The 25,087-nt window shown below is 41.4% G+C and overlaps 1 protein-coding gene across 1 annotated transcript in view; it reads left to right on the top strand.

Moving 5' to 3' along the window:
- The window catches only part of PLPP4 (phospholipid phosphatase 4), a 682,158-nt gene that overhangs the window by 445,747 nt on the left and 211,324 nt on the right, over positions 1-25,087 (top strand). The window lies entirely within an intron of this gene.

The raw sequence follows: 25,087 nt of genomic DNA, 5'->3' as shown, positions 1-25,087 counted from the left end.
AGGGATTTCTTGCAGTTACTGTGTCATATTCACCATTACTAAGGAGACGTGTTACTTGCTTATATAGAAGAACTGGACTTCGGAAAATGTGTGGCTTGAAGATACACAATCCCCATTTAAAGAATTCAATTTTGTAATGGCAGGAAAAATATAACTTTTTGTCACTCTTCCAAATGGAAAGTGATGAAGGGATATTTTTCTTCTCAGTCACAAATGTGAGCTTTTACCACGAAGGTAATAGTTTTCCTTTTAGGAAAAAACAACATAAACATCAATTATTTCCTCACAGTCAGCTGGTAAAATTCTTCACTGTGAAACAAGTATACTTTACTACAAGAAAAAAAGAGCATACCATCTGCTTCGTACACACTCAACTTCTGTTGCCCACACTGTGTTCCTTTCATTATGAGTCAATTAAGAGTGAGCAGATGACACTTAGATATGTTGTTTGCACTTCTATTTCCCATTGGGACTCTGGTGCAATCTAGTCTTGTGCAAACCGCTCATCCTTAGCCAGCATATGTATTTTTAGACCACGTTTTCGTATTGTGAATCCACCCTTGCATGTGCATGGGCTATGCAGTTGCATATTGCATGCATTTACTTCTATTTCATACTTAATGATCATACTTACGATACATATTCATAAGTTTTAGCTTTTCCGGAAGTGAATCAGATTTACACCTTGGAGAAGCTTTGAGAGTTGATCCTGTTGTGCTTTCATGAAACAAGTTCACTCTGTGGTCTCTTTCAAGATGTGCTGCTGACCCTTTACAGTCCAAACCTGTTTTCAAAAATCTCTGCCACTTGTGCATTGTAAGATGGCTTCAAATTCATATTCCACGCATGTACCAGCAAGACTAAGCCATCCCATCCCCCTTGGCTGAAGCTGCTCGGTGCCACTTATAAACAGCAGTATGTAGAGGTATGAAGCACTCTGGTGTAACAGCACATATGGGAGGGCAGTCTTGTCCGACCCATGCAGATGTACCACAAAGCAGGTTTCCATTTTCAAAGATATTGTGCAAGACCAGGGGGGCAGGAAGTGCAATATCAGCTCAGAGAATAATGAGGTGTCAATGAAGCTAGGAAACTGAGTAACATAAGTAGCACTGGTCAGGTAGGAAGCAGGTACCATGGGTTGTCGTCTGGAAGTTGTCTCTGGAAGACACCCATGTTCAGAGGTCTTTGAGGAAAATTAAAAGGCAGCAGGGTAATAGAAAAATCCAGGGTGCAGCATATTGCTGTGTGGCACAGTGTGTAAACAGTGGGATTGTGAAATACATCTGGGAAATGTGCATCTAGGTACCATGAGCAGTCAATTGGAAAGCAGGAGACACTGTAATCGGTGTTCATGCATTTCAAAAGTAGAAGATGAGGGATTCTTGGTGCATGCAGTTAGGAAGTAGAAGATGGGATCCAGTATGGATGAATATAGGAAGTAGAAGGCAGGGATTCACGGTGCCAGAATTATAGTTTTGCATATGAATACTCTGTGAAAAGCATGCCGGACATCCCATCTGCCTTATAACAAGTGTATTAGGGCATAATGCACAGGTGATAAATGGACAAAACATCTGTCACATTTATGATGGAGGAGACCCTCCCTCAAAATCTAAACCAGACCCTAAGTCAGAATGTAGAAGATAGGGGGATTCGGTGTGCATATAATTATGAAGTAGAAGACGGAATCTCTGGATTCAGTGATTCAGATTGGAGCAGAGAGCCTCTAAAGTCGATTCTCAAACAAAAAAGATAAAAAGTCAAAAACTATTTTTTTAACATTTAATCAGATTTATTGGTTTACATTACAGTAAAATACAATGAAAAGAAGCAGTAGAAAAAAATCTTGTTATTTATGTGGCGCAAGAGGCACTAAGGCTATGTCTTGGACATTTTGAAGCAATGTATATGAATGCGCATTTAAGAAATTAATAGTGGTAATACGTTAATTGTGCAAATAACGAGAACCATATAGAATAGATAAAACTCACTTGCGGAAACAATATTATTAAAGTGTTTTTAGAGTCGGCTACTCATTAAACTTTATTAAAAGTTTGGCATTTAATTGCTATAATTGAACAGCTATTAATATTTAAAACGTTAAAAAGCTATTTTTTTAATAGTTCATTAGGAAGACAACTAAACTAAATCTGACAATACACATTTTATTACTATTAAAACAAATTTGAAATATTAAAAAAGAAAAATAATTTCTGGACAGTGCCCCTCTTTGATGTGAAAAAAAGGTAATCACAATCTATGCATGGTACTCAATGAACAGTCATTTTAAAATGTCTTCTCGAGTTCTAATAATTTGGGACATAAATATAGGATATGGCCAATTATCTCTAACTGAGGATTATAGAGACAACACTAACATATATGAGTTGTGTGGAGCGCAGGTGGCAATGGAAGATTTCCAGGACGCCTCACGGCAAAAACTGGATTTATTCAAAGTAGAAAACATGCCATATTTTTCCAAACGAGATCAGAGTAGTTTTATAAAATGGACGGGATGAAACTATTTAGAGTTGTTGGAATATCACAATCTAACATGTGTTAGCGTTTCTTCCTGTGAGACCAATTCTTGTTCCTAGCATATGGAAGACAACAATTGGAAAAGCATGATATGACACGACACAAGGCATGCCCTCATTTTTTGTTGCATTCAGCACCCATTTGTTTTTTGCTCCAATTTTTTTTTCTTTGCCAGTTTGATTTTTCTTTCAAGAATTATCCTTCTGTGATTTGCTAATTTTGTTTGGTGTTACAGCAGTCTTATTGTTATCACTTTGTGAAGAAGTTGGACTTCATAGTGCATCTTCTACCTGGGGCACTGTTGTTTTTGCTTGGCTCTTTTTTCCTCTCTGTTGTTCAAGAGTCGTTTGGTGTCTTGCTGTTATCTCCAGCAATATATACTACAGTTTGAATCAAGAATCAGAAGCTTGCCAAGTGAGTTGTTTTTTCTTTTCTGGGTTTTAACTCTTAGCTGTGACCCTCTACAAAAGATATCTATCACCTCTCCCCATACATTATTCTGTGAGGCTTGGCACTGTGACTGCAGGGAGAAGATGCCCTTTCTTCAAGCCATATAGAAGGGTTTATGATAGAGCATCTTCCCATTCAGTTCTTGGCACATATCATGAACACATAAACTATATAATTGGAGTGTAACAAAATCAGAATATCGAGAAATGCTTGTTTTTTTCTCTAAGTGTAAATTGGAAAACAAATATGACTGCATTTCAGTAGACTTCAGCGTTCCTAAAATATTGAGAACGATTAACTAAATGTTTGGCATCCAAACAAAGCAAAGTGATCTGACTTTGTATTTAATTTTATTATATATTCAAACAACATAATCAATTGGGAAAACCACTTTATATTTAGCAAGCATGCTGCACACACATTCAGGGTACCCACAGAGCTGTGATCTGTTTCACCCCAATTACTTTGTCTTAAGGTACTTTTGGAAACCATGCAATGCTGACATTTTCAACTTAATCTGACATATGAATTAGCCTTTCCTACTGTTTAAGAAGGGACTGTGGATTAGATGTGGTAAGATAAAACATAGTCCCAAAACTATTATAGGCATTTGGAACTAATTCCCTACATTGTTTACCCTGAGAGATTACTTGTCAACCCATCAGTATAGCATCTTAAGACCAGACTTATAGAGTGGCCTACATAAGTTGAATTGCGTGATTTAAAGCTATGAGGCACAGACAAGGCATACTATTTTAGGTTGGCTACCAGCGAAGTCCAGGGCAGCAATGAACCACGGGCCAATCCCAAATAATTATATGTGTTAACTTTTTTTTCTTGGTGCCTCCAGTCCCCCCAAAGCAAGTATGCTCACACCTTTTGCAACTAAACTGTATCATCTTTCTTTTCATCAGCTTAATTACACATGTGTTTCCTGTTCTACATGTTTGTATAGTACAGAAATGAAACCAGCCATTGGAGTTTGTTAGGTATAGTGTGTAATAAGCAGATATTAAGGAGGAAGGACATAATAGAAAGCTAGCTTTTAGTTTCGTGGCAAAAACAATTATTAGTGCTCCAGACATTATTAAGATTTTGTATCTACAGACAAATATCAGTGGGGCAAGACAACAGCCCCACAGTAATGAATTTTCAATGAAATCTTATCTTTTTGTCTGAATAAAAATGAGTTATTAAAATATTAGTGAGTGGTCTATCCCACAGCTTACACCACAAGGTGTTCCTGCCAAAGTTCTCATATTCAACTGAGTAACCAACTAAACATGCAAATATACGTGCATTGCCTTAACAAACAGACTTAGAGAGCCCTCTTACTTAAATGAAGATGCTTTTTGTCATCTGGACATTTTAAAAGTCTTAACAGGAGTTTTGCAATAAATTCTGCTCAGACTCCTGAAGTGCAATAAATCAATAATTTTCCTGGTCTAAGCAAGATTCATCTACAGAAATTGATATAATTGAGTTGCCTTTTCATGATCAGTGAATTTTTAGAGGGGAGCTTGGCCTTATAAAAATGTGTAATGCAATAGGGCAGGACTCAAAGCAAAGAAAACAGGAGTACATTCATGTATGTTGAGTGTCATCCCAACTGACATGGTGCCATAGCTAAATGAGGATCTTCTATTATGTTGGCTATAGAGAGAAGCAATATTGATTTCTAAGATGAGATGCTTTCTAGATCATAACTAGGCTAGAAAATCAATCAGTGGTGCCATATTGTCACATACTCTGTATTGCAAGCATGATAGTGTCAAAGCCAATTCCTCTCTCTCCCCTAGAGGTTGAGTCCCTTGTACGCTGTCGAGGATGGTAACAGAGACCCAGGCTTAGGAGAAAAGGGGGGGAGGGAATGGAGATAGTGAAGCACTCCTACAGGTTGTGCGTTGGAAGATCCAGACTGGATTCCTAGGCACAGGGTCTCGAGTTAGGCTTATCAGGGTTACATCTCCACCTACAGATGATAGAACACAAATTACTAAGAGTCCACTTTTAAGAGGGAAGTACTAGACACAAATTCCACAGACTTGGACACTGTAAACCACCCCCCGGTGTACCATGTAACCAGCACAGAAGCCGAAGATAAAGACCACTGCAACACTGGGAAAGAAGAAGGCTGTTTGGGAAATCGGAGCAAGAGGACAATTAGGCATGACAGGAGAAGAAAAAGGGAATCGAAGAAACCAAACAAGGGGGACAATAACAAAAGCAAAATAACTAGTCAAACACAGTGTGCAAACTAATGCAAGTAGTGAGGAGTCACAACAATTCCTGTTGCCAGAATAGTGAGTTTATGTGAATCAAGCCTACATACTCCAACTGCAGCTACTGAACTTGAAGCGTGTCTGTGTGGGGCAGTTCTCTAGTACCTTTGGCTGCAACTCTGAGTTTGGAAAATGTAGATGTACATTTAAAACAGTACAATTTTGATTGTCCTGTGTGTCATCGCTTCCAAGTTCGCCTTCTGTTGTGCCACAGTGTCCCGTTACCTAACACATACAGCATTTGAATACATTTCCCCAAGATGAAAAATCTTAATACTGTTTTCTTCCTGAAATCCCAATAGCATATGTTTGGCCAATAAGTTTATAAAAGGGCATCTTAAAATTCTGTGGCAAAATAAATCAATCTTTGGGGATCGCTGGTTATGTTTTTTTCCCATTGAAAAGGCTCGCTTTAACATGCAAGTTTTGTATCAACAATGTATTCTTTCTTATTTTTTTCAAGGGACCTTTAAAATGTATTTATTTGAGATTGGAGCTCTTTTTCAACTTTTATACCATGATCATACCAAGAACTGTGGAATTGTGTAGCTTGGTGTTACACATCTTTTAAAAGGTTAACTTAAATCAACTTTAATGTTATATAAGTTGATAGTGAAAATTTCTCATATTACAGTACAAGTGTATTTGCTTTAACTATCCTGAAAGACCTTACTGGTCCAATTTTCTAATTTTGTTCTTATTTCCAGCTTCCAATTCATAACTCATAAGGATAATATTTCTATGGATGCCTTCAGATAAGTGTTACATTAAATTTTCCCTAAATAAGGCTAAAATAAATGGTATTGGTTAGTAAAGTAAGGAGTTATATTTCATTCAGGCAGGTGAAACCCCAAATTTGAAACCTATTGAAATCTCAGTCCCCCTTCCATAGTTCCTTTATGGATGAATATGCAACTAGGAAGCTTCCAACATTCATCTATTTCTGCAGACTAAAAAATGTAATCGTTTGATTAAATAAATGTGCATTGAAATCCTTAAATATTAAAACTAAACTTAAAAAGTTTGGTTTATGGTTAAGTTATTCAGAAGTAATCTGCCCTATATCCTGTCATTTAAACATTCTAAGTAGAGGTATTCTGTTCTAAGTACACATTTGCTAGACTTATTGTAAGAAACTTGGTTGTTGGTTGACTGGGGTGTAAGGCCTGGTCAAACAGCAACCACAGGTTTTTTTCAGGGTAAGGCACCAGCAAACTCCAAATTAACCTGAGCTCACCTCTGGTAGCTTGGCACAGAGCAGCCAGGCTTAACGTGAAGGCAATGTGTAAAGTATTTGTGCAACAATTCAAACAGTGAAAACACCACACAAAAAGGATCCCACACCAGGTTGTGCACACAGGCTCTCTCGCAGTAGGCCTAAGAGATGTTTAAATGGTTACTTAAGTGGGTGGCACAACCTGTGCTGCAGGCCCACTGGTAGCATTTAATTTACAGGCCCTGGGCACGGGTACTGCACTCTAGTAAGGACTTATAAGTATATTAAAAATGCCAATTTGGTATATGCCAATGTTACCATATTTCAGAGAAAGAGCACACGCACTTTAGCACTGGTTAGCAGTGGTAAAATGTGCAGAATCCTAAAGTCAGCAAAAACAGGAGGTCTAAAGGCAAAAAGTTAGGGCAAACCATGCCAATGATGCAAGGTCTAACACTTATAAATTGTTGACTGGAGATGTTTGATGTGACACAAAAAATAAAAAAGATTCTGATGAAGTATCAAGAATTTCTTGAGACCAGTTCACCAGTGTTGCTGATAATAACATAAGGCCTCCCCTTAGGTGGTCATGAATACGTTTTAATGTTGTTGTTCATGTGACATGAAGTTAAGAAACACCATTGGGTGAGATGTAAGGTTTCTTGCAAACATATAATACAACATCTGGCCACAAATGTGTCTAAATTACCACAAACTAATGACAACATGAATTTGACATTCCAAGATATAAGATGCTGAGATTTTCTCTTGAATTATTTGGCTAAGAGTCTTAGGGCCTGATTAAAAATTTGATCAATAGGTGAGTCTGTCAGAAAGATGATGGATATCCTGTAAATGTATTTATTAAAAGTGCACTTTCGCCTATGGCACTTGTAATAGGATGGGTGGGCTATTCGTCACATTTCCATCTGCCAAAGTCTAAATCTGACCCTTAAATAAAAGATCTATATCTGAGCATAAAAACCTGCGTAATCTAGTCCCAGGTACATTCTATATCGTCATTTATTGTTCTGCCTTGAATCAACTGTAAATCAGCATGCCTTCAAGATGAGTAACATGTATTTTTAAATTTACAACTACAATTGAAATGTTAGCAAAGAACACATAATTGGGGCACCTAATGTGTACAATAGTCAATAGATTTCGTGTTTTGCCATAACAACTATTATTAAAAACTAATAGAGTCTAAATAAAGAGGTGAGAAAGATCATGTATTGAACAAGGATGCAATTTAAAGTAAGATATGAATGACAGTTATACTCTTCATCTGAATCACATTGATAGTTTGGGAAATATGATATCATGTAAAATTATACAAAGCAAAGGCAGGTGAGGCTTTAATAAAGGGGAACATTAGATATCCTCTGGATTGGAGATCTGGATGGGTCAGTAGAATTATAAATTAACTTAGAAATAGCTAATTAGTGATTTCTCCATAATTCATGGGTCTAATGTGCACAAAACATGGCACCTAATGGATGACAATTCAAATTGACTGATTTCTCAGTACTCAATTAGTTCCAGTTAATTCAGTTAAAAGTGTGACTTTTTTTCTTAAAAGTCAGTTATTCCTTTTTGTCCCTCATCATTCAATTCTTCAGACTAAATGGAGTACAGCAGTGACACATTCAGTTAGCTCCATTTGGGAACTCGGCATTCTATACAAAGCAAAAGTCAAAACCTACCACTGCTGTAAGCAAGAAATGCACTCAAACCAACAACTTTAACATAGAAAAATGTATCTCTTTGGTAAAATCAAAAGAAAAGTACTTCTTCTGTAATAGAAAAAACCCACTGACAAAATAAGTTCACTTTTGGATAACTCTAATCCTCTTCATTTTAGCATAGCCTATGAAATATCCTAAAACACTGGATGAAGGTGATATTATCTCCCTCTTCCAGACAAAACCTCACACTTAAAAGAACCAAACTCCAGTTAGAGTCCATGAGTGTTTTTGATAATATGCATTTACTGCAGCATTGTCCACATTGGGGCCCCAAACAGACCATTGGCAGGTTTAAAAGTTGCTTTCTGGTTAGTATTATATGCGCTTATTATTATGAGCCATCTGCATTTGAAATTAAAAGCTGTAATGTGTAGAACTGTTTGTATGGCCTTATACTAACTAGGCCTCGACTCCATTTTATAAAACGTGGCTTCTGTCTCACAATACTAATTGTGCGTTTATATTTCTCAGTGACACCACACACAGCAAAGTGCATGATGCTTATTTAATATGTCATGTTGTTCTCACAGAACCCTCTGGAGGAAGCCCTTAAGTACTTTTCAAGGCTCAATCTGCTCGCACACAATAGTGTATTATTCTTTAAATTCTTGACATAATTAATTTGCTCTAACATCTCGGATGATAGCAAGTTAAAATGGACATTATAATTATTCATGCTAGATGAAGGTGCTAGGATGGTGGTATTATATGAGTTTTTATAATGTTGAAATGTGATTTGTTTTTAATTTAATGAGGCAGATAAGTCTGATGATTCTAAAAATGAGAAACAAAGGAGAGACAAAGAAAATTATGAAAATGATTCTGATGATGAGGATAAATTCTTATTTGACTTATTACATTATAGACCTCCTCCTCCTTATCCTGATAATTCTCAGCCACTGAGACCACAGCCCAGGATATGAGTGCGACAGGAGAACCAAGCATGGTTATGCAAGTAATAGCAATTGCACCACCACAGCCTTAGAGTGCACTGGGATTAACATTGCCAGTCTAGTGCCTACTATGGATAAGGTACCCAAATCTTTAGTGGCTATTGTGCAGCCTACTGAACTCAAACTAGAAAGGAGATTAATATTGCTAAATTAAAGATTGAGTTTGGAGACATTTTACAGGGTGCAATTGATGCTGGAAGACTACTTGTTAACAATTCAGATGAATTGACATATTCAATATGAGGCTGCTAGGTGTGCATGTGAAGCAAATTACAGTTTTGAGAAATTAGCAAATTAATGTGATATTAATGTGCATAGAAAGGCAAATGTGCGTAGAAACCTTAGAATGGAGTTGTATGAAGCTGAAATAAAAAATAGGTTTATTATCTCTGCAAGCACACACCAGAGAGTTAGTTGATTACCAGAAGAAATGGAGATATAAATCGAAAAAATAGTCATATTAAAAGAAAAAGGTTTGATAATGTAAAGAAAGTGAATGTGTCTATGAGTGAGCCTGAAACGGAAATGGTTGTGACAGAATTTCCATTGCGAGAAGTCCATGGAGGAGAATATGTACATGTTCCTTGGACTAGATCTGATCTTTCTGCACTTATTATGAAATTCTCTAAAGTTGAGTGAGGAACCAGATAAGTGGTACACAGAGGTGAAGAGGCTTGATAGATTTGAACACGACAGCCAGTATTAAGTGGTACATGATTTGGAACAACTGTGGTCACTGAGGTGTTTCATGACAGTCTCTGGTACTCCCATTAGTAATGGGTCATACATTCTGAATTTGTTAGAGGCCCTTCAGGAACATAAGGAAGTTGCAATTGAAAAGAGCTTTGCTCATAAGTCTGGTGATGGCATGGTACCCAGGGGCAATCGCTATGCAGATCAGGTTGCTAGCCACTGTGCTCTTGAAACTGTAACAATCAAATCAAAAGAGCAAGAGAAAGAACAAGAACAATTTAAATCTGAGGCACAAACTGGTGAAACTGAAACTAATAATATGAATTGTTTTGTTGAACCCAGTACAACAGCACAAACTCAGAGAACTTCAGGAGGAAGTACCAGCGGATACAAAGCAAAAGTGGGAAACAATTGCTTGCCAAAAAGACTATAATTACATTTGGGTAACCACAGGTTATCAGTATATACTTCCTGATTCAATGCTGGTAACCATGGCAAGGTTAACACACAAACAGACACATGAAGGGAGAGATAGCATGGTGAGGACCTTCAAAAAGTAATGACATAATAGTCGCTTTAGGGCTGTAACAGAAGATGTATGCTAGGTATGTGTGACTTGTCAGAAAATGAATCAAGGGAAAAGAACACTAGTAACCGTAGGTCACATATGGAAATCAGAGGAACCTTTCACAAAGTCTTCAAGCAGATTACTTTGAGTTGCCTATGCACAATGGGCTTAAATATACCTTAGTAACTGTCTGCTTATTTTTCAAGTGGGTGGAAGCCTATCTAACAAGGGGGACAGTACTGTGGCCTAAGTATTGTTGAGGAGGCAATGAGAATCCTGTATATTCCTTCAGCTGCACTTGTGTCAATAACTAATGACATTGTGTTGAGTTACTGTAAAGGTCCGGCTGAAGTGAAATCTATCTCTCATCAAGTAATTGTCACAGCACCATCATCAGGAGAAGTCCAGTGCCATGCACAGCAACCTGTGACAGAGTATTGGTGACCAGCAACCTGTGACTGAGTATTGGTGAAGAAGTATGTTCTCAAGAATTACTTGGATCACATTGGTTAGGTCCCCATCAAGTGATTCTCGTGACAAATTCTGCTGTGCAGTGTGCTGGAATCCCGCAGTAGATCCATGCAGCTCACGCAAAGAGAATGAAGAATCTAGATGAAGAAGTGGTGACAACAATCACTGATTCACAGAGTCAGGCTCAAGTTCACTGCTTGGATCTAGAGGGGAAAGAAGGAGAAACTGAAGCTGAAGTTCTAGAGAAGGTGAGAAAACTCACAATCAAGAAGAAACATTGCAGTATCATGAAGAAGAGTACTGTTCACAGTGGATTAGCCAACAAGGAGCAAGGAGAGTTTCGTGGATTGTCGTCACTGTAGCAAGAAGAGCAGGTTGGGCGATGTGAGCTGTTGTTGCTGTAGTGCAAAGAGCCAGTCGGGCACTGTGGATGGCCGTTGCTTGAGCCTAGCGTTGACAGTGTCCACAGGCTGTTGTTGCTGTAGCTGGAAGTGCAGATCTGGCGCTGGCAGTCGTTGTAATGCGGAGAGCAGGTCTTCACTGGAGCTTCATGTTGGCTGTAGTTGCAGGTGACGGAAAGTTGCAGGTGAGGAACATTCGCGGTCACAAAGAGCCCAAACTTAAGGAGTTCGCCTCTTCTTCTCTGGTGGAGTTTAAGCTGATGCCAACCAAAAGGGTGCAGAACTGGGAGGGCGCCTCTTATGGATGAGGTACTCATTCCAGCAGAAATCATCAGGGCTTAGGCAGCTCCATTTGTGGGTCCAGTTCAGTAGGTCAGCTGGGCAGTTGCAGGAGGGCTTCAGGCATCTGTTATGGTCCTGCAGCTTAAACAGCCAACTGACCACAGGAGTCATTCAGGTTAACATGTGATGAAGGTAAGCAGGTCTAGTCTGCCATCTCAGACAGTAAGGTAATCCTCAAGCAGCAAGCAGTTCTTCTTCTGTAAAGTCTTTAGCTCCAGGAGTCTTCTGAAGAGTGGCTCTGGAGGTCCAATATTTAGACCTGGTGCCAGGCTTTTTCTGTGGGGGGGCACCCTGTCTTAACCCCACATCGGGTTCTGGAAAGTTCTTCCCTTATCCAAAAAGTTTGGGTTGACAAAATACAGGGCATGTCTGGTGGCAGATTCATTTGAGTGAGCAGGAGACAAAGAAATGCAAGTGGGGCTAGGCACAGCCCCTCCCAATCATCCTAACAGGATTGCCCATCCTGTTCACACATAAGCCCCCTTTGTGCCATTGTCCAGACCCTCCAGCTTTTTGCACTTTTGCGTTTTGCCAATAAACACAAAATTAGTTGTGAAGCCTGATTCCCTCGATTTCGTGGCACAGTAAAGGCAAATAAATATTGTAGTCTGTTGAAACATTACGAAAGTCAAGGAAATGTGCTATAAAACTGTCAGCCAATTGGCTGTTTTATAATTCTTGTTAAAAAACAATTGAAAGAAATAATAAAATTTCATGCACTACTAAAATGAACAGGCAACATCTGCAATGGTTTGTATGTTTGGTCAATTATTTCAATCTTCCTATATGTAAACATTTTAATGCATATGCTCTTTCCTATATATAACAAACATAAAATGACGCAAAAAAAGAAATACATTTTTAAACTACACTTTGACAGTTCGTTTTTATTGCAGTGCTTTATAACACATTAACACATTTGAAGTAATTTTTGTCATGAAAATTGTTTAGTGTATTGGTATTATCTTTATCATCAACTCATGGTCGTTACATCATTTTTAATTTCTATACTGTCTGCACCATATTTACAAATAATTCCCACAGCACAGTGCAGCACCATATCTAATAAGAAATAACACTACGGCCCTCATTTTGACTTTGGTGGTCTATTTGCCAGACCGCCAAAGCCAAACCCGCCATTAGACCGCCAGTGCTGGCGGTCTGCAGACCGGCATAATACGACTGCTGGCAGCCGTCCACTATACTTGAGGTGGAAAGTCGCCAGTAGTCGCGCCAACGAATGGCGATGCAAAGGCAGTTCCATCGCCAGCACCGCCACCCCAACAGGACTCTGCCAGCTGTATCACATTGTGTGATTCAAATATGTCTCTCTTCCAATGATTTTTATGATTGTAAAGATCACTAAAGCAAAACAAAGTGCTAGCTACAAAAAAAGGCACAGCTTTTCTAAACTATTTTTATTTCTTAAAAGTGAAACAATCTTGTGGGGTGGGTGGGACGAGAGGCAGGATGTCAAGTACACAAGTCTTTAGGGATGACTTGTGGACAACAAGAGTCCTATAATGGCCTTTTAGAGGGGAAGTAGCCCACTGGGCTATCCCAAAAATAATAAAAAGATGAAAACCAGTACATTTTAATCGCAAAAATGCTGTAATTAATGTAACTGTGTGTCGCAAAATTGCCATTTTTATGGTGCAAGTGTTTAAATACATTATGCAGTATCCTGTCTGGAAGCAAAACACAAACCCCACAGCACAAAGCCATTCACAGGCGCGTGACTCATTATAGTGGCAGAAGGCAGAAATAGTAGAAGAAAATGGCAACTTTCTAAAAGTGGCATTTTCAAGAGTGTGACTTCAAATCCAACTTAATAATTAAAGAGGATTTTAAATTACAATTCATTTGAGTACAAGCAGTATATTTGTATCTGCTCCCGATCCAAAGTTATCCCTTATCAAATGTAATAAGGTAACACGGTGTTAGTCATTGAGAGGAATAGGCCTAGGAGTTTTTTCACTGCCAGAACATGTAGAAATTAGTTGCACATATCACACTTTTTAAATACAAAACACCCTTCCCTATGAGCCTTTAGTGCCTTCCTGATGTGTGACCTATGTGTATTAAAAAGAAAGGTCTAGGCCTGGGAACAGGTTTATTTTGCCAGATCGATATGGCAATTTAAAACTGCACTTCAGGGTGCAGTGGCTGACCTGAGATTTGTTTCATGAGGTACTTCAGTGGGTGGCACAATGGGCACTGCTGCCCAGTAGTAGCATTTAAGTTACAGAACCTGGGTACATGTAGTACCATTTAACATGGATTTACACCATTCAATATGGGCTTACAAGTAAATTAAATATATCAAGCAGGTAGATGCCAATTGTACCATGTTTTTGGGAGCGAGCACAGGAAATTTACCACTGAACTGCATACCTCAGCAGTTCGTCTGGAGCCAGGGCCACCTGTGCACTTCAAAGCTGTACCTCTAGAACCTTCTCCCCACTTCGGAGGCACAACTGGATATATATACTAGACCTTAGACACCATCACTTCAATACAATTTTGGACTTGTGGATACTCTTCCAGGGAGAGGGACTGCTGCACTGCTGAAAGGCCCTCGAATTGCAGCCTTGCTGCATCTCAGAACCGACACACTCCTTCAGCTGTGCCTCCCATCTTCAACACAGATCCTTGTACTGCTCAATGAATCAGTATTTAAGGTACTTTGTTCTGCGGACCTAACTGGGTCCCTGTAGCTGGCCCACTCTTCAGTGAGGTCAGGCTGAGCTTCTGACTTTGTCCTGGTCCAGCACGACTAAGTATTCAAAGTTGGCACTTCATGCTTTTTGCTGCTATGTCTACTAAAATCTTTAAAATTACATATCTCCGGTTCTACCAGTTGGCTTTTTCCATTTGGTTTACTAAAGAAAGTTATATTTTTCTAATCTGATGTGGGATCTTTTTTGTGTGGTGTTTTCACTTTATTCCTGTTTGAAGTGTTGCACACATACTTTACACATTGGCTCTAGGTTAAGCCTGAAACTCTGTGCCAAACTTTCAAAGGGTTGAGCACAGGTTAATTTAGGTTTGGCTTTTGCCTCACCCAGACAATGATTGTGCTTGCTACTTGACCAGGTCTCACAACCCAGTCAACCAACAACCTAATTTCTCAGACCCTGCAAAAAGGGTGTGGTGCAACAAATGCCAAACAGAAAATATGTATCACTTGAATGGACTTACCCATCTTTAGTCTCTGTTGATGAAGAATCAGATGTGAAAGTCTAAGATATGACAAATTGCTGTCAGTTTATTTTTGAAGTAGAACCAGAAGAACCACCTTAAACTCAATAAAAAAAAGTATTTGCTGAAATTTTAGAGCGGAAATTATGAAACACACAAAAAGATCTCTATTATTGATTTTTGCTTTGCACCATAGGTCTCCAGACTAAGGTAGTAGGCCTTCTTGAATTCCATGAACTAAATAACCTGAAGTAATTGAAGATTCAGGCCTCCTTCTATATTTTTGTAGAAGCTGGGTTTCCTGTCTTATTGGTATATTAACCTAGTAGAGGAAGGCTGCTGGCAGGCTAAGGTGCTGCAAAATTTTCATTGATCATTATATTGATAATAATTCTAGTTGACCTATTGCTGTGTTTGATTTCTCCACTTGGATATGTTTCACCACCACAAATTGAATTAACCACTATACACAATAATATAATAGATGTGAAGTTACCACATACGGATAGGTCTGTAGTTAATTATAGTGAGAATCTATATTCCAATGTATTAGAGGAATATAATAGAATCATGAATGTTAAAAAGTGTTTGTCTACATATATTTACTTCATCTGTTGCAGAGGGTGAAACCTATTGCCAATTGCCCTCTCATAGTCATTATCCTGTAATGTTTTTAATAGTGTTTTCCATACTGGAGTCTTTCTAACTTCATAACTCTCAGACTTCAGCACTTTACTGGAAGCATTGTATCCTCTTCTTAGCATTTAGGATCAATTGTACAACCTACCGATCAGACAAAAAATTAATTTGCCTGTAGTGTAAGTAAAAAAGAGTGTGATTTTATTAAGGAGTGTAATGAAAGAAGAGTGGACATTTTGAGGAGTGAAAAGTGAACATTTTGAGAAGCTTTGAGAACGTGAGTGAGATTAAGATGTAATACTCCATTTTAATCGTGTTAATTATTGTGTTACTTTGTGCAGTTTGTTTCATTCATTTGCCTAAATGCTTATAGCAAAATTTTGATTTTTTTCCTAAAATGGGGTTAAATTGTGGCTACAAGAAGAAGGTGTCAGCGATGTTTATGACTAAAAGGAAGCATAATGTTTTTGAATCCAAAGATCTCAAAGACCGAGCCTATTATGATATCAAGATGTAAAAATTGAGACGCAAAGGTCAGAAAGTGATGCAGACCATGTTATGCTTCATTTGCTGAACATTGAAGGCATGATCTAAAGTGCACTGGTGGTCCTTATATGATACTAATTTAATTCACAGTCACCTAGTGAAATAATGAGTAGAAGTGTATTTTTTGAACGACTAATTTTCTTTTCTTAACGTATCTCCCTTTATATATATGGGATCCTTATGTGCATATTTATTAAATGTGTGAGTTTAAGGAAAATTGTTATCACAATAAGATGAAAATCATATATATTTTTCTAAATTTCTATGGTATTCAATTGTGTTGCCTTTTATAATATGTGTGTGTTAGTTACAAATGGGGTCTGTGGTTGGCAGTCAGGTTACCCCCTGTCCAAGCAAGGACCTTCACTCTAGTCAGAGCAAAGGAGAAACACACCTGTTTAACCCCTATTCACCCCCTTAGTAGCTTGGTGCGAGCAGAAAGGCTTAACTCAGAATCAATGTGTAAAGTATTTGTACCAACACACACAGTAATACAGTGAAATACAACAAAATGGACACCACACAGATTTAGAAACATATGGAATATTTATCTAAATCAAGGAAGACCAAAATGACAAAAATCCAACATATACAACTCAAGATATGAATTTTCAAAAGAAGAAGAGTTTTACTTCATAGAAAACAATGGAAACGTTGTTGCTACACAAAGTACCTAGTTTGCATCAAAAATAAAGCCGCACAGGCGAGCGTGCATCGGAAAAGTTAGCGTTGCGTCGATTCCTTACTCGCAAGTGAGGTCGTGTGTCGTTTCTTCTCCGGTCAGGTAGGAGATGCGTTGTTTTTCTCCCTCACAAGAGAGCAATGCATCGATTTCCAGACAGGGCACCTCAGGTTCACAATGACTTTGACGCCCAGTGAAATACGTGAGAAATCCGGTTGCACGGTGTTGGAAAACTGTGCTGCTTGTGGTTCACGTCATTATCAGCAGCCGCAAGAGCATGTTGTGTCGTTTCTCTTGCCACGATTCGGTGATCTCCCAGCTGTGATGCAGGTGGCGCGTCGTTTTTCAGCCAAGTCGCAGGTAGTGCATTAAAAAATTCCCTGCAGGCTGTTCTGTGCGTCGATTTCAGTCCTTGTTCTGCCAACTTCACCTTTCAAGGGCCCATGGACAGGATGGGGCACCATTTGGCAGGGCAGGAGTCTCAGCAGAGAGTCCAGGAGTTGGAGGAGGACGTCTTTCAAAACAGGAGGAAAGCTCAGTTCAAGCCCTCGGAGATTCTTCTCAAGCAGAAATGCACAACAAAGCCCAGTCTTTGTCCCCTTTCATAGGCAGAAGCAGAAACTGCAGGATAGCCCAGCAAAGCTCATTCACAGGCAGAGGCAGCAGCTCTGCTCAGCTCTTCAGCTCTTCTCCTTTATAGAGGTTCCTCTTGAATCCAGAAGTGATCTAAAAATCTGGGGTTTTGGGTCCACTACTTATACCCCATTCTGCCTGTGAAGCAGGCAAACTTAAAAGAAAAGTCTCTGTTATTTACAAGATCCTGCATTGCCCAGGCCAGGCTCCAGACTCACACCACACCAGGGGGTTGGAGACTGCATTGTGTGAGGGCAGGCACAGCCCATTGAGGTGTAAGTGACCACTCCTCCCTCCACTCTAGCCCAGATGGCTCCTCAGGATATGCAGACTACACCCCAGCTTCCTTTGTGTCACTGTCTAGAGGACATTCACAAACAGCCCAACTGTCAGTCGGACCCAGACAGGGAATCCACAAAGAGGCAGAGTCACAGAATGGTTAAAGCAAGAAAATGCCAACTTTCTAAAAGTGGCATTTTCAAACTAACAATGTAAAAAACCAACTTCACTAAGAGATGTACTTTTAAATTGTGAGTTCAGAGACCCCAAACTCCAAATTTCTATCTGCTGTCAAAGGGTAACTGCACTTTAATGATATTTAAAAGCACCCCCCATGTCAACCTATAAGAGAAATAGGTCTCGCAACAGTGAAAACCGAATTTAGCTGCATTTCACTGTAAGGACATGTAAAACACATCACTACATGTCCCACCTTTAAAATACACTGCACCCGCCCATGGGCTACCTAGGGCCTACCTTAGTGGTGCCTTTCGTGCATAAAAAGTGAAGGTGTGGGCTTGGCAAGTGGGTACATTTGCCAAGTTGAATTAAAAGTTTAAAACTGCACACACAGACACTGCAGTCGCAGGTCTGAGCCATGTTTACAGGGCTACTCATGTGGGTGGCACAATCAGTGCTGCAGGCCCACTAGTAGCATTTGATTTACAGGCCCTAGGCACCTCTAGTGCCCCTTACTATGGACTTACTAGTAAATCAGATATGCCAATCAGGGAGAAACCAATCACCAATACAATTTGCACAGAGAGGATGTGCACTTTAGCAGTGGTTAGCAGTGGTAAAGTGCCCAGAGTACTAAAGCCAGACAAAGCTGGTCAGAAGAAATAGGAGGAATGAGGCAAAAAGGTTTGGGGATGACCCTCAAAAAGGGTCAAGTCCAACACAACCCCCCACCAACCTAAAACCAGGGGAGACTATCAGGGCCAACACAGTGATGTGGCCCACTCCACCCTCAGGATGTGACTCATGTTACCTCCCAAGGGACAACTTTCTCCACCAGGTCAGCAAGCCACAGTGGCCACTGGCAGCTGTCAGGGCTGAGAACCAGGCCCCAGGCCTTTCAAGGCTGTCCAACCAATGTGACTTTGGAGAGTGAGGGCAGTAGCCCCAGGTGCCTGGCACCCATTGACCACTCTCCCTTCCACCAGGTCAGGGATTGCTGCCTGACCCTGGTCCTCCCCCGTGGGGATCTGTACCCTCCCCTTAGGAGTGGCACCCCCAGAATCCAGATTTGTCAGGGCACTTGGAGAAGCCGTTCTGCACAATTCTCCCCCCAGGGCAGGGATGTAAACCTGCAACTGATCTCCCAACCTGGGGTCTGTACCCTCAGGTTGGACCGGATTCAGGGACGAGGCTTTCCTACCCCTCATTCTCGGGTTCTGCTCCCATAATAGGAGTGCCCCACCCTAGAATCCAGCATGGTAGGGGCACTGTTAGCAGTGGTCCCGCCCTCCAAGTCAGGGGGGACACCCTGAACCTGGCTTTTCAACCGAGGGACAGCACCCTTGTATTGAACCCTCCCCTGCCCCTACCCCCAGGGTTCTGCACCCCCCCCACCCTGGAGAGTAGCCCTAGAAGTCACAACGGAGGTGATTGGGAAAACCTCCCCACCCATCAGGTCAGAGTGTACCCCTTGCACCTGACCCTCCAGCCTAGGGTCTGTACCCTCAGACTGGACAAATGCCTGGCAATCCAGGACTTCCTGTGGAGCATACCTACCCCTCCACCCCCCACAAGGGAAACACCTTTCCTACGAGTTGCACTAGAGTCTGGCTGATGGTGGTCTCCTGACTTCTGCCCATCTGGCAGAGCCTGGGTCTCCCACAGCCCAGAAATGGTATCACAAAGGTCATTCCTGGGGGGCTCTGACCTCAGAGCTGACCCCTGACCCTCCAGATTCTCCACTGGGACCTGCAACCCCCTCTCACCCCACTGTCTGGACTTCTGCACCCCCTCACTAGGAGTGGTACTGCCAGGCACCAGAACAGGTGGGACGCTGGCGACAGCCACCCTCTAAGTTCTCCTGACACTATGGGGTCTCCCTCAGCGGATGGCCCCACGGTACAGGCTAGGCTACCCTACTAGTGTACACTCATGGAACCCTCCAGGTTCTGGGACTGGATCTTGGGCATCCTGGGACTCAGCCCACCCCCATTCCCTCTCCTCTGAGACTGGTCATGGGATCCCTCACCCATCCCATTACACTGGGACCTACCTGGGACACTGCAAGCCTTCCCCACCTCACCTGGTTGTGAAATACCTAAGCCACTCCCTTCAGGAGTACCCCCAAAAGCCTCTTCAGATCCTATGGTACTCACCCAGAGGTCTGCGTCCAGTGTAAGTTCCCTGGGGTCAGAGAACTCACACTCCACCTGGTGTTGGCATAGCTATGGAAAGCAAGGACTGGACATATGCTCTCCAGCAATCACATCGCACAGCTCCTCACATGAGTTAACTAGACTACCCTTCACCGAACCATCCAGTGCCACAGCCTTGAAAAAGTACCCCACATCACCCTCCTGAGACTGGGGAGACAGTATCTGACTGTCCTTGACACTCAACCAACACTCTTCTGGGGTGTATCCACATTCCACAACCAGGACCTCTACCGGAGGGAAACCCCTCTCCCTGTCACTCTCACCTAAAGCCAGTAGAGTGTCCCTCCAACCAGTAGGAATATGACTCCTCATGCCAGTTCCCCAATCCACCTTAGGGACCCTGCACACCACTGGAGCTTCCTCAGACCCCTGAACCTCCTGGTGTATGTTAACCCCCCGCCTTCAAGTCTGGCACCAAGTCTCTGGGCAAGTGCACTTCTTCAGTACTGGGCATATGATTTTTGCCGACACCATCTCAACTGGACTCAGCCCTCATGGCTTCCAGCTTCAGCTCCTCACAGCTCAGTTCATGAGCCACAAACATTTATTTTTCCTTTGCTAAAGCTCTCTCTGCCTCAGCTCTCTTGAGCTCTTTATCCAGCTCTCTCATCCACTGCTCCTGAGCTAGGATTCATCCCTCTCTCTCTCTGGTTCCCTCTCAGGGCCACTGCCCTCCTCATCAGAGTAGTCCTCTTCCTCACAATCATCTGGTATGGTTGCTTCCCAGCGTTTGATCTCATACTGAAACAGGGCTGCCTCAAGAACCCACCTTTGGGACCTTCTTTTCACAGACACTCCCCTTTCCTTGCAGAAAACATTTACCTCCCTCATTGTATAGATCCCCAGGTGCCAGAAGTTTACTTCCATTCTGCAAAGGCCTCACAGGTGCAACCAAAAACCAGAGCCCAAAAAGTCACAATACCTCTAGGAGGACACCAGAGAACATAAGAGGAAAAAACAGTATGTGGTTGCGTAATGGTCTGCACTGAAAAAAGTAGTGTACACCAATCACTGAAAGTCAAGTACAATTACGAGTTCAATCCCAAACGCTGTTCACCAATGTTAAAAATTAGGTCTTTGGTTGGCAGTCAGGTTACCCCCTGTCCAAGCAAGGACCTTCACTCTAGTCACGGCAAAGGAGAAACACATCTGGTTAACCCCCACTCACCCCCTTGGTAGCTTGGCACGAGTAGAAAGGCTTAACTCAGAAGCAATATGTAAAGTATTTGTATGAACACACACATTAATACAGTGAAAACAATACAAAATAGACACCACCCAGGTTTAGAAAAATAGGTAATATTTATCTAAATCAAACAAGACCAAAATGACAAAAATCCAGCATACAGAAGGCAAGATACGAATTTCCAAAGAATAAGAGCTTTACTCTATAGAAAACAATGGAAACGTTGTTGCTACACAAAGTACCTGGTTTGCGTCAAAAATAATGCCGCACAGGTGAGCGTGCATCGGAAAAGTCAGTGATGCAACAATTCCTTACTCACAAGTGGGGCCGTGCATCATTTCTTCTGTGGTCAGGTAGGCAATGCGTCATTTTTCTCCCTCGCAAGAAAGCTATAGGTCGATTTCTGGACAGGGCTCCTTAGATCTGCGCAAGTTCATAATGACTTTGAAACCCAGCGACGATGTGTGAGAAATCTGGTTGCATGGTGTTGGGAAACCGTGCTGCGTGGGGTTTGCTTCATTTTCAGCAAGTGCAAGTGGGTGTTGTGTCGTTTTTCAGCCACGATTCGTCAATCTCCCTGCCTCAATGCAAGTGGAGCATTGATTTTAGCTGCAAAGCGTGTGGCACTTTGTTTTTCTGCCGTGTTGCAGGTGGTGTGTCGAACATTTCCCCGCACAGTGTTCTGTGCATGGATTTCTGCCAAGTTCAACTTTAAAGGGCCCAGGAACTGGATGGCGCACCACTTGGCAGGGCGCAGACTCAGCAGAGAGTCCAGGTGCTGGCAGAAGTAGTTTTTGATGGCCCTGGGACTTCAAAACAGGAGGCAAGCTTAGTTTAAGCCCTCAGAGATTCTTCTCAAGCAGAAATGCACAACTAAGTCCAGTCTTTGTCTCCTTTCACAGGCAGAAGCAGCAACTGCAGGATAGCCCAGCAAAGCACAGTCACAGGCAGGAGCTGCACTTCTACTCAGCTCTTCTCCTGGGCAGAGGTTCCTCTTGAATCCAGAAGTGATCTAAAAGTCTGGAGCTTTGAGTCCACTACTTATACCCCTTTCTGCCTTTGAAGTAGGCAAACTTCAAAGAAAAGTCTCTTGTTTACAGGATCCTGCCTTGCCCAGGCCAGGCCCCAGACACACACCAGGAGGTCGGAGACTGCATTGTGTGAGGGCAGTCACAGACCATTCAGGTGTAAGTGACCACTCCTCCCTCCACTCTAGCCCAGATTGCTCATCAGGATATGCAGGCTACACCCCAGCTCCCTTTGTGTCACTGTCTAGAGGAGATTCACAAACAGCCCAATTGTCAGTCTGACTCAGACAGGGAATCCACAAAGAGACAGAGTCACAGAATGGTTAAAGCAAGAAAATGCCTACTTTCTAAAAGTGGCATTTCCAAACTAACAATCTAAAAACCAACTTCACTAAGAGATGTATTTTAAAATTTTGAGTTCAGAGACCCCAAACTCCACATCTCTATATACTCTCAAACAGAAACTGCACTTTAAGGACATTTAAAGGCAGCCCCCATGTTAACCTATGAGAGAGATAGGTCTTGCAACAGTGAAAAACGAATTTGTCAGTATTACACTGTTATGACATGTAAAACACATCAGTACGTGTCCCACCTTAACATACACTGTACCCTGCCCATGGGGCTACCTAGGGCCTACCTTAGGGGTGCCTTACATGTATAAAAAGAGAAGGTTTGGGCTTCGTAAGTTGAATTGACAGTTTAAAACTGCACACACAGACACTGTAGTGGCAGGCTTGAGCCATGTTTACAGGGTTACTTATGTGGGTGACACAATCAGTGCTGCAGGCCCATTAGTAGCATTTGATTTACAGGCCCTAGGCACCTCTAGTGCCCTTTACTAGGGACTAGTCAATCAAATATGCCAATCAGGGAGAAACCAATCACCAATACAATTTACACAGAGAGCATGTGCAATTTAGTACTGGCTAGCAGTGATAAAGTGCCCACAGTCCTAAAGCCAACAAAAACTGGTTCGAAAAGAAAAATATAGGAGGAATGAGGCAAAAAGTCTGGGGACGACCCTGCAAAAAGGGTGAATTCCAACAGTGAGAAAGTGTATAGACTGTAAAAAGAGTGACTGCTTGTGGTTTTATTTCTCCCCCATGGGGGCCTGTAGGCATCTGTTTATGCTTCATTTGCCTAATCTATTCTTGAGGACATCATCCCTGGCCTCGCATCTGGGCACCATGAGTGCTATGATTGTCATGCAGATTATCTAAGACATATCACTCACCCTTAGATTACAATGCTCCATTATCAGGCAGGTAGCCTATTGTTATATCTGTGAATATGCAAACATTAAACGTAGCAAACTAGCCTTAACCTGCTACTTAACATCCCAGAGGAAGCAAGGATCGAGTTCAAAGAACTCTATACCATTCACAAGACTTACTGGGGAATGGCACCAAGATACCTACAAAAACAGCTCCCCATTTTGCTCCATCAGAAGCCATTACTTGACAACAAAACAGTCAAAATCATCATTCTACACTTTTTCAAGTGGCTAAAATGAGGGAGATTGCTGGGAGCCTTGGGCTCCGTGCTGTGGAAGACATTCAGCCCAAGTCTGTGAATAGAGCCAAATAACATGCGTCCCCGGAAAGGCTCAGAATTGAAGTGCTGTGCACTGCCCATAACTCAACTCTATACAAATGGGAGGTGGCGATTAATAAACATTGAACTGGGGTCTTCAACTATTCATAAAACTCATACTTCTACATCTTCACAACTTCCAGGTTCTTGTATGTAGCTCTCTGAAGTGTCTGAAATATGAGATGCACATACAGCGTGCAGTGCGTGCTATACAAAACCTTTGCATAGGGATTGCATAGAACGCAGGCTCATATTTAACATTGACCAAAGCATGAAGTGTGCTGAAACTTATTTGACTATATTTCATGTTTCATTAAACTGTACTCCGTGTTCCACAACTCTGACTTAGGCCTTGTTCCTCGACATGGTCATTGAACTCATCAGTGGCTTGCAATATCCTTGTATTGTACGGTAGAGACTACTTTGTTCAACATATATCACACATAATAATGCCTGGTAACACCACCGCACCCTTTTCCGGCCCATTTTAGATGCTTTTTTCATTCTCTTTTGAAGGCGCTCCAGTTCTTCGGTTATAGGAATGTGAAATAAATGTGGATTCTGTATTTTATTAGCCGCTAAATCGCTACAAGTTTTTTAAGGGATGGAAAATTCAAACGAAAGGAAGCTAAAAAGCTGCCTTTTCTCTAATAGAGACGGCAACTTTTCACATTGATTCTGTCAAAGTCGAGGCTTTCCGACATCACAACTCATTGTAGTAGCTCGTTACAGTAGAGTAGTCATGTAATCTTCCTTGCGGCGGTGAGTAGTGATGTCACTATTCGACTGTAGTATGAGAATTAGATAAATGTCAGTTTGTCGTGATCACAAGCCCGCACACTTAAAAATGGAATGCCGTGGTGGGAAAGGATAACAGAGTAGCAACGAAGTTGGAAATCTGTAAACACTTCCCTCAATGTTTACCACCATCCCACCATTTGATATGCTGGTATTATTTGCCCTATTGTGTTTTTTATATTTTTTACTATTCAATAAACCATTTCCTGTTTAGTAAAACATGTTTTGTCATGGCCAAGTAACGAAAGTTAAACATGTTTTGCAAAAAAAAAAAACGGTATTTGCGAACTACAACCTCCGATACCGTCTCGGGCTTCTGCCACATTATTAAACCATTCGACCTTCGATTGGGCGGTCATCAGACTCATTGTAGGCTGGTAGTTCGCAGTAATCTTTCCTTGAGTGTTTTATTACACAGTCATGCTATATGCTCGCGTT

Source organism: Pleurodeles waltl, chromosome 6 (genome assembly GCF_031143425.1).
Source record: "Pleurodeles waltl isolate 20211129_DDA chromosome 6, aPleWal1.hap1.20221129, whole genome shotgun sequence".
In the NCBI taxonomy this organism is placed as follows: domain Eukaryota; kingdom Metazoa; phylum Chordata; class Amphibia; order Caudata; family Salamandridae; genus Pleurodeles; species Pleurodeles waltl.
The sequence above is the reverse complement of the archived record's forward strand: the minus strand, read 5'-3'. Positions and strand labels throughout refer to the sequence as shown.